The 10067-nt window shown below is 34.8% G+C and overlaps 1 long non-coding RNA gene across 1 annotated transcript; it reads right to left on the bottom strand.

Moving 5' to 3' along the window:
• Positions 1-2576: 2576 nt before the first annotated feature.
• Positions 2577-7901, bottom strand: LOC144297241 (uncharacterized). The gene is made up of 2 exons (XR_013364318.1): positions 6349-7901; positions 2577-6083 (listed from the first exon to the last, which is right to left on the bottom strand). It is a non-coding gene; the product is annotated as an uncharacterized LOC144297241 (long non-coding RNA).
• Between the last annotated feature and the right edge of the window lie 2166 nt (positions 7902-10067).

Below are 10067 nucleotides of genomic sequence, written 5' to 3'. Positions count from 1 at the left end.
TATACTATTGATCTTTGAACAATATGATTTGGAACTGTGACGGTCCACCTATATGCAGATATTTTATAGCACTGTAAATGTATTTTCTCCATTTTATGATTTTTTATAATATTTTCTTTTTTCTAGCTGAATTTAAGAATGCAACATATAATACATATAACATACAAAATACATGTTAATTGAATGTTTATGGTATTAATAAGGTTTCAAGTCAACAGTAGACTATTAGTAGTTAATTTGAGGGAGAATCAAAAGTTCTATGAGGATTTTTGACAGCAAGGGGTTCAGCATGCCCAATGCCCACATTGTTCAAGGGCCAACTATATATCTGCATCTATATCATATAACTACCTATATCTATATCTGTATCATCTATCTATATCTATATCTATATCATCTACATCTATATCTATCTCAGAAATAAATGCTAGCAAGGCCTAGACAATTGAAAAGCTGTGAAAAGATGGTGTCAGGAATACATGGAAGAATTGTCATGTCTCTACACTATAAGCATTAGTATTTTGTCATGTCACTAGACTATACTATAAGCATCAGCATTTTTTTAAGGGCTTTATTTATTTATTTGAGAAAGAGAGAGCAAGTAAGGGGAGAGACAGAGGCAGAAGCAGGGAGCCTGACTATGGGCTCGATCCTAGGACCCTGGGAATGTGACCTGAGCTGAAAGCAGATGCTTACCTGACAGAGCCACTCAGGTGCCCCTATAAACATCAGTATTGCTTTTGGTTGAGAAATTTGGTAAAGATGACTATTCCAGTTGCAAAGCCTGTGAAAGTGGTACCAAAATTTTCCTTAGGACACAGATTTCTTAAATCTAAATATTTTCCAAAACAAAAGCAATCAAAACAACCAATGTCAGAACTAAAGTTGCAAATTCAGAGGAATGTAGGAGTTATGTCATTAGAAATGCTCCACACTAAATGAATTAGCAGGGGTCCCAACATAATAGAGATTAAAGAGAAAAGGACGATTCATGGATTCTGAATGTACAAGAAAAGTATTTCAAATATACTTGGTTGTTATGTTGAAAATTTTTTTACATTTCTAAACTTTTCAAAAAAAAGAGCAACATATCTAAGAGGAGATAATATTAGAGGTTTATTTTATTCTTGATATGTAAATATACTTATCACATTTAACTGTATAAAGAATATTTCTTCCAAAATGTTAAGATTATATACCTAGCAAAATGATCAGTTAGCATTTAAAAATAGCAGTCACCCCCAAAAAGTTGTTAGGATATTTTCCTTTTTTCAAATATCATTATCTGCCATTATCTTTGAAGACAATGATCTCTGGGCATGGGAGAATAATTTCACTAAGGGTGAAGAATTTGTTTTATTATGAAGATGATGATGATTACAATGATGATGGTGGTGGTTATGTGGATGAAAGATTAGTGTTTTGATGATTTTATGCACTACTACACATCCAGAGATTTAAAAATACAAACATAACACTTGTGTTTGTTTTTGTTATTTGAGTATAGCTGATGCACAATGCTATGTTAGTTTTGGGTGTAAAACAGTGATTTGACAGGTTTGTACATTACACTGTGCTCACCACAACTGTGGTTACCATCTGTCCTGTTTCTTTCTTTCTTTCTTTTTTTTTTTTTTTGTCATCTGTCCTGTTTCTAAACCAATTTTCTGTGGTTGGAAAATGTTACATCTATGTCAGGGTAAGGCAACTTAAGCTGAATCTCCCTAGGAATACTAACAATCCAGACAACACATAGTTTATGGTGAGAGTAAACAAAGTAAGAATTGGGGGTGTATGAATTCTTTTCTTAATTGTTTTTAGTCTTTTATATTACACAAGTGTTAATTTCAAAATTAAATTATTCTTGAGGCATCTGGGTGGATCAGTCAGTTGGACATCTGCCTTAGGCTGGGTTCATGGTTCCAGGGTCCCGGAGTTGAGTGATTAAGCCCTGTCATGAGCTCCCTGCTTGGTGGGCAGCTTGCTTCTCTCTCTTCTTCTGCCCTTCCTCTTGCTTGTGCACTCTCTCTCTCTCTCTCTCAAATAAATAAATAAAATCTTAAAAAAAATTAAATTACTCCAGTTTTCAACAATAAGAGTGCATATACAGATGTGGATGAGATGCTCCAACATTGAAAGGAAAAGGGCATTTCAGTGTCTTCTTCCCCTAGGACCTTGTAGGTTTCTGAAACATAGGAACCAAACTGGCTATCTTGTCAAAACTTGATGATCCTTTTCAAATGTCTTCAATTCCAAAAAAAAAGATAGCTTTTAAATATGTACAAAACAACACATTGTGGGAGGAAACAGGGGTTTTCATCACTGAGAAAATGAACAATAATTGTGATGTGATTTCCAAAATGGGAATGCATGTCCAGTAAAAATTACTCTTGTTTAGTGTCCATACACAATGTGTTGAATTTCTCAAAAGCCTTATTTAAAATGCTAATATCTTTGATGTATATTATTGAATTGGCTGAATCAGTAGATATTTTTGATGGGACATTAAACTAATATATTGAAGGAATAGAGCTTTGAATAGGTGAAAAGAGAAAGATAAAGTTCTAGACTTTGAGTCCGCTTGGAATCAGAGTTTATTGAGTATTAGGGAAGCAATATAAGAAAAGAAGACATATAGCAAGAACCCAATGTGATTACACTTTATTTTAAGGATCTTTAAGCATTATTATTTATTCCTTAGATCAATCCTATCAGGCAGCTGTACGTATGGTCCTCATGTCAGATGATGAAAATTAAGCATAATGTTTTTAAGTAAAAATGACTGAGACTTAGTGAAAACTTATGTACCAAGAGGTGCTTTTCAAATAATCTTTAAGTATTTCTATGAATAAAACACTAATTCTATCATATTTCTCAAGAAAGGAGCCTGAGTCAGAGTGCTTCTGTAACTGACTCACAGGGCTGAGAGTTTATGTTCAGAAATTACATTGACATGACCTGGTTTCATTGCTGATGTCCTTAAATTTTATCCCATGTTGTTTATTCCCCATTTTTACATTGATCAAGGACCCTGGTGAAAGCATCTATGGGATAATGTTTACCGCTAAACAAAACCACCTTCTGAGACTATTTGGCATGGAGGACACAAAAAACTAGATGTGAAGTTAAAAATTAACTAAGCTTTTAAATTACTTTCCAATAAATATATATATTTTACAAACACTTTTCTATCTCATAAAATATGAGAAAAATATTCCCATGGCTATTATAGAAGATCAGGCTATAACCAGTGATCTATATTCCTTTCATCTGACCACTTTGAAAAGAGTATGCTTTGCAGACAATTAATTACAGGTTTGGTCATGTGACTTCTTTTAATGATATAATGTGAGTGAGAAAGTGACATTTTACAAGTTGAGGGCCCAAGCATTAAAAAGCACATATCTACTGGCTCCTCTGAGAGCTACTAATCTCTCTTATAAAAGATCATATACCAAGTATCTTACTTCTGTAAGAATAAAATACCTTAAAAAGTTCTGAACTGAACATGGAGTCTGGAGTTAAGTTCAAACATGCCCAACCTACATCAACTGAAACACCCTCAAACTATACATGGTTGAATAAGAAGTAAATTTAAATTATTTTTAAATGCCAATGCAATATTGGGTAGTTTATAACATAGCTGTAGTAATTAGTTACAGCCGCCATTTATATATTGTATGAAATTAATTTTGAATATTCATATCATTTATATGAGTGACTAAGAACATGCTATATTCAAAGAGATAAATGTAAATGAGATACTAAGTTATTTTGCAAATAATAGTCAAATGTAAGCTCTTTCCCTGTTGTGAATAAACTAAGGTAGAAATATCTCTGAATAATTACCAAATTACTAAAAGCTCTCCCCCAAATCTGTCAATACCCAGCTGTTTGATCACACAAGTATAGTTATGCTTTTAATTCATATTTTCTGTTATTTAACATTTTTATTATTATTTAATAATATAACAATTTTTCCCATTAAAGTATTTTTCTAAGCATTGTAGTGAAGAGTAGCAAAAGTTATTTAACATTTATTTAATGTTTGTTTCCCATTAAAGTATTCCAAGCATTGCAGTGAAGAGTAGCAAGAATAGGGACATGGAGAATTTAATAAAAAAGGGTATCTTCCAAACTGTCTGCAATCCAGGTGAGGAAAAAAACAAAGAAGAAAAAGTATTAAAGAACACTGGTTACTATCCAATGAAAATACCAATCTCTGCCAAAAAACAAATCTAATCAAAATAATGCTGCTCTAAAACAGATTCAGAGCATATGTGTCGGTTACATTCTCAGAGGATGCGGAGCAAATGTGAATGGCTCTTATATAGCACCCCTGTGATGACTGCATGATCACCCTGAGTGCCTATTAACAATTGAGTACTCTCAGCTCCAATCAATCCCTCTGTGCCCTGTTTTCAGATAACAGAGGTAGGTGCTATACACTTCTTTTCCTTGTCAGCTCACATGAAATTGAGTTTCGTGAGTAAAAGGCAATGGAGAGATATTGCAGCAGAAAGGGCTCTTCTGGTTTCATGGTGTTTTCATGTTGTTTGGCCGCTATGACTTGGTTGCCAGCTGCATGCAAGCAGGAAGTCCTGTGTATTAAGCTGCCAGCAAGTTTTTGTGGCCAGTAGCAGTGAAAGCTTCCTCTGCTCTGTACCCCACTAACAATCTGGCAGGCATTCCTCCTGCTTGCCAGTCACAGCCTGAGATCCATCCTTACCAACTTCAGCCTGTGGACTGTGCAACTGCTCTCTCAGGCCAAGGCTGTGAGCATGTCTGCCATGAAGCTGTGTACGCCCGTGGTCTTCAATGATATCTAAATCTTATCTTCAGAGAGTAGACCTGGTTTTCCAGTGATCTATGCTTTAGGTGCTCTCCTTCAACTCTAGGAAATTCTTTATGATGTTCCTTATTTTAGTAGCCTTTTCTCTTAGGCTTTCCATTACAAATAGATAATAATTGTTTACATCAAACTTCCTCTGGTTTATGTCTCCTGATTCAATTCTGACTAATAACCTAGCCACCCTGGGTTGTCAACTCTCATTTGCAACCCCTTGAAGGGCAATAACAAAGCAATTTATTTGGAAATATGAGTGGAATTACTCACTTTAATGAGAACTTTATAGTAACAGTGCTTGATATTATAATTTGTAATTTATAAACAACAAAAGCTTAGGAAATATATAATATGTACCTGAGTATATATATATTTTACATTAATAAAATTAAGATAGAAAAACAGTTCTAGGGCAGCCCGGGTGGCTCAGCAGTTTAGCACCACCTTCAGCCCAGAGTGTGATCCTGGAGACCCAGGATCGAGTCCCATGTAAGACTTCCTGCATGGAGCCTGCTTCTCCCTCTGCCTGTGTCTCTGCCTCTCTCTCTCTCTCTCTCTCTGTGTGTGTGTGTGTCTCTCATGAATAAATAAATAAAATCTTAAAAAAAAAAAAAGAAAAGCAGTTCTAGGATAACATCTCAGATACACTTTGGCCTTTGGTGATTAATAATACATCACTGTGTATCCATCCTTAGTAGCAAATAAACTATTCTAGTGAGTGATGTTGATAATGGGAGAGGCCATGCACATATGCATGCAGGGGAAATATAAGATAGCTCTGTACCTTCCTCTTAATTTTGTTGTAAACCTAAAATTGCTCTGAAAATACATTTCTGAAAAATACTCTGAGAAAATAATTGGCTTTTGAAGAAAATATTTTTTTTAAGATCTTGAGATAGTATTATACCCAAATTCAGTAACTAAATTGCTTTATGTTCACAAACATATGTTTTCATTTCTATTTTTTTATGATTATTTATTATTCATGAGAGACACAGAGAGAGACACAGAGGCAGAGACACAGGCAGAGGGAAAAGCAGGCTCCATGCAAGGAACCCGATGTGGGACTCAAACTCGGGAATCTGGGATCACTCCCTAAGCCAAAGACAGATGCTTAACCACTGAGCCACCCAGGCATACCTGTTTTCATGTCTAAACAGGATTCAAAAGAACCTTTGCTCGACTCAAAATAAAAAAAAAAGGACAATTCGTGTCTCTCTCTGAAGATACTGACAACCTGAAATACAGAAAAGTATATCTCATTAATCTTATCAATACATAACATTATATTTTGATGAATAAACAATTTATTTTGACGAACAGTTACATATCTAAATCTGACTGTTCCCCACATCATTTTAATATGGAAACACCTCCACAATTGTGTTTATATAGTTGTTCATATATAGCTGTTTTTCTCTGTAAAATTAATTATTTTAAGGCATGAAGCATAAATATTCTCAAGAAACTTATGCTTTGGAAAAGAAAGTTGAGCATTTTACCTGCACAGATGAACTATAATGGCTTCTCTGGGAGACTCTTATCCATGAAGATGTCCAAAAAACACTATGAGCGAACAAATTTTATTAGAAGTCAAATAAAAGCTCATATTCATTTGAATTTTGTAGTAACAAATACATTTATTCTTTCTTTATAGAATCTTTTAAATTATAATGTAATATTAAACATTAGGCATATTATACTTTTATAATATACTTACTATAAAAGTTTCAAAGTGATCATAAGTGAAGAGGACAAACTTACAAAGATAACAATTTCGTGGCTCTAAAAATTGATTAAAGGTTAATAATAATTTGTGAAATATTTACATTGGAAATAATCCTAGATATTCCAAGTAAGAAGAAGCACATTTGTCCTCTTGTTGGCGAGGACAACTCCCATGTCTCCCACCATTCATCCTAGCTCAGTGATCAAGAAGAATTGTAGTTTTTACAACTGGAGAAGCTGCAAAAAACAATGATGCTGTTGCCATAAGGGAGACATGATTAGCAGTGGGGAAGGGGGTGAAATAGCTCATTCACTCAGCTCAAATTGCTGATTTTGCTTGGCAATTAATGAGAAAAACTGTTATGTTGACTAGTCAGAAGTTGTGGTGCTTGTATCAAGCTCTGTGACTTCCATAAATAAAATGGGAAGATACTGTAATGGAAAGAATGAACAAAAAATTGACATGAGTTCTCTACACACTCTTGGCTGACGGGAAAAAAAAAAAAAAGTACTTGTGCACAGAAAGAGGAGACCGAGGAAACCAATAGAAAGTGAAAGCAGAAGGAGGCTTGAGAACTGCTAGTGAAATTATAAGCATTCCCCTCCTACACTCACACACTCACACACACACACACACACACACACACACACACAGATATACATGCATATTCATCACAGGCAAAGGGTAGAAGCTCTACTGAACTGCAATATTTGAATGCAATATTTTGAAAAAAAAATAGGAGTTGACATCTAAGCTACAAAACCACAAGGGCAATCAATAGGAATGTATAGGCCAAAAAAAAAAAAAAAAACAATAAGAGTTTTGGAATAACTGGGCATACAGATCAGCAAGTAGACTTAGAATATTCTGCAACAAAATTTATGAAAATTTCAAAAATAATAAATCAAAGAAAAATGAAATAGTGCTCATGCTTACTAAACTATATTATCAAAAATTCTACCTAAAAAAATTAAGAAAAAACATGAAAAGGAACTGGAAGGGACTCCTGGGTGGCTTAGTCCATTCAGTACCTGATTCCTGGTTTTGGCTAGGATCATGATCTTATAGTTGTGGAATGAGCCACTCTTGGGCTTCAGATTCTTTCTCCCTCCACTTCTGCCCATACCTGCTCACAGGCACTCACTCATGCTTTCACTTTCTAAATAGTTAAACAAAACCCTAAAAAAAATTACGATGGAACTGAACAATGTTTTAGCATGGAAATGTCTTCCATACTAAGGGAAAATATGGTCTATAGAAACTACTACAGTGGTAAGATTTTTTTGAAAAAAATATTTTAAGGTAATACTTAAAAAGCAATGTAAATTGTAAAGAAAATCACATTCAAGTAATTAAATGAAAACATTATGGTAGCAATAGATCAAATAGGAATTATCAATGTAGAAATAAAATTATGCAAATAGACCACAGAAATTCTGAGTTTATAACTACATAGCTCAAATGAAAAATTCACTCTATTGGTACTACAGAAAACTTGTGATGCTGTAGGAAAAATTGATGAAATTGCCAAAGGATTTACAGAATATATTCATTCCATAGAATGAGAGAGAAAAGAGAAAAGTGACCAATGTTCAGAGACATTCGAAACAGTATTAAGGAAAACCAGTATAGGTCTAAATACAAACTTAGAAGAACAGCAGAGGTGGGAAAAACAAACAAACAAACAAACAAACAAAAAACAGAAAAACAATCCTAAGGTACAGTGAATGAATGGTTTCTTAACATTCCTTTAAAATATATTTACAGACCCCAAAGGCTTAGCAAACTACTAATAGAGCACATAGAAATCCACAACAAAGACATTGTAATGAAATGACTGAAGAACACTTCCAAACACAGACAAAAAATTACTTCTGAGAGAACAAGGTGGATCATAAGGTGACCTAAGTCAGTGTGAACATCAAGGAATTGGTGATAATATCATCCACCTTCAGCAGCCTTAGACCACTTTATCTACCACAGAATCCACATCTGCCCTGGACACTATTTCAGATTGTAGGGGGTGGGTAATATGAGCAAGATGAAGACATAGGAATCCCTGGGGCCCTCAATCCTCCATGGAAACAATAACTGAAAAATGCATCCAGACACAAGCCCATGTAAATTTGGTCTAATCATTTTTGATGAGCGTGCCAAGACCATTCAATAGGGAAGGGACAGTTCCTTTCACAAACAGTGTTGGGAAACTGACTATCCATATACAAAAGAATGAAATTGGATGCCAATATTTACACTATATGTTAATGTTAACTCAAAATGGCTTAAAGACCTAAAGACAAGATGTAAAACTACAAAATTCCTTGAAGAAAACATGGGGGAAAGTAAAAAACATTGTATTTGGCAATGATTTGTTGGAATTGACGCCAAAAACAAAGAACACAAAGGAAGAGCCCCTTGTAGATAAATGGGCCACATCAAACTAAAATGTTTCTGATACTCAAAGGGCATGATCAGCAGAATGAAATGACAGAGTAGGAAGAAACACTTGCAAATCATATATGAAACAAAAATTCATATCCAAAATATATAGGAGTCCTATGAGTTAGTAATAACAACAACAAAAACCAAATAACCCTCTTTAAAAATGGGCAAAAGGGGGATCCCTGGGAGGTGCAGCGGTTTGGCGCCTGCCTTTGGCCCAGGGCGCGGTCCTGGAGACCCGGGATCGAATCCCACGTCTGGCTCCCGGTGCATGGAGCCTGCTTCTCCCTCTGCCTGTGTCTCTGCCTCTCTCTCTCTCTCTCACTGTGTGCCTATCATAAATAAATAAAAGTTTAAAAAAAATGGGCAAAAGGGTGAAATGGAGATTTTTCCCAAGAAAATATACAAATGGTCAAAAGCATATGAAAGGACACTCAATATCACTAATTATCAGAGAGATTCAAATCAAAAACACTATGAGATATCACCTCAAACTCCTTGAGATGGATAAAAACAAAAGTGTTGGCGAGGGCTAGGAAACAGGGGATACGTGTATGCTGTTTTTGGGATGTGAATTAGTCAACCATCATGAAAATATGAAGTGACCTCTGGGTGGCTCAGTGGTTGAGCATCTGCCTTAGGCTCAGTGTGTGATCCCAGCATCTGGGGATCGAGTCCCACCTCGGAATCCTTGCAGGGAGCCTGCTTCTCCCTCTCCTGTGTCTCTGCCTCTCTCTCTTTCTATATATATATCTATATATCTATATATCTATATATATATAATAAATAAATAAATAAATAAATAAAAAATAAATAAAATTTTAAAAATATGAAAAGCAGTATAGAGTTTCTTTAAAAATTGAAAATAAAATAACCATATGAATTTACAACTTCACATATAGGAAAATATATAAAAGAGTTGAAAGCAAGATATCAAATAGATATCTGTACACCCAAGCTCACTGCAGCATTATTCACAAGAACCAAGTGGTAGAAGCAGCCCAAATGTTCAATGATGGGTAAATGGATCAAGAAAACGTAATATACACA

This window comes from Canis aureus, chromosome 25, assembly GCF_053574225.1.
Source record: "Canis aureus isolate CA01 chromosome 25, VMU_Caureus_v.1.0, whole genome shotgun sequence".
NCBI classification, from domain to species: domain Eukaryota; kingdom Metazoa; phylum Chordata; class Mammalia; order Carnivora; family Canidae; genus Canis; species Canis aureus.
The sequence above is the reverse complement of the archived record's forward strand: the minus strand, read 5'-3'. Positions and strand labels throughout refer to the sequence as shown.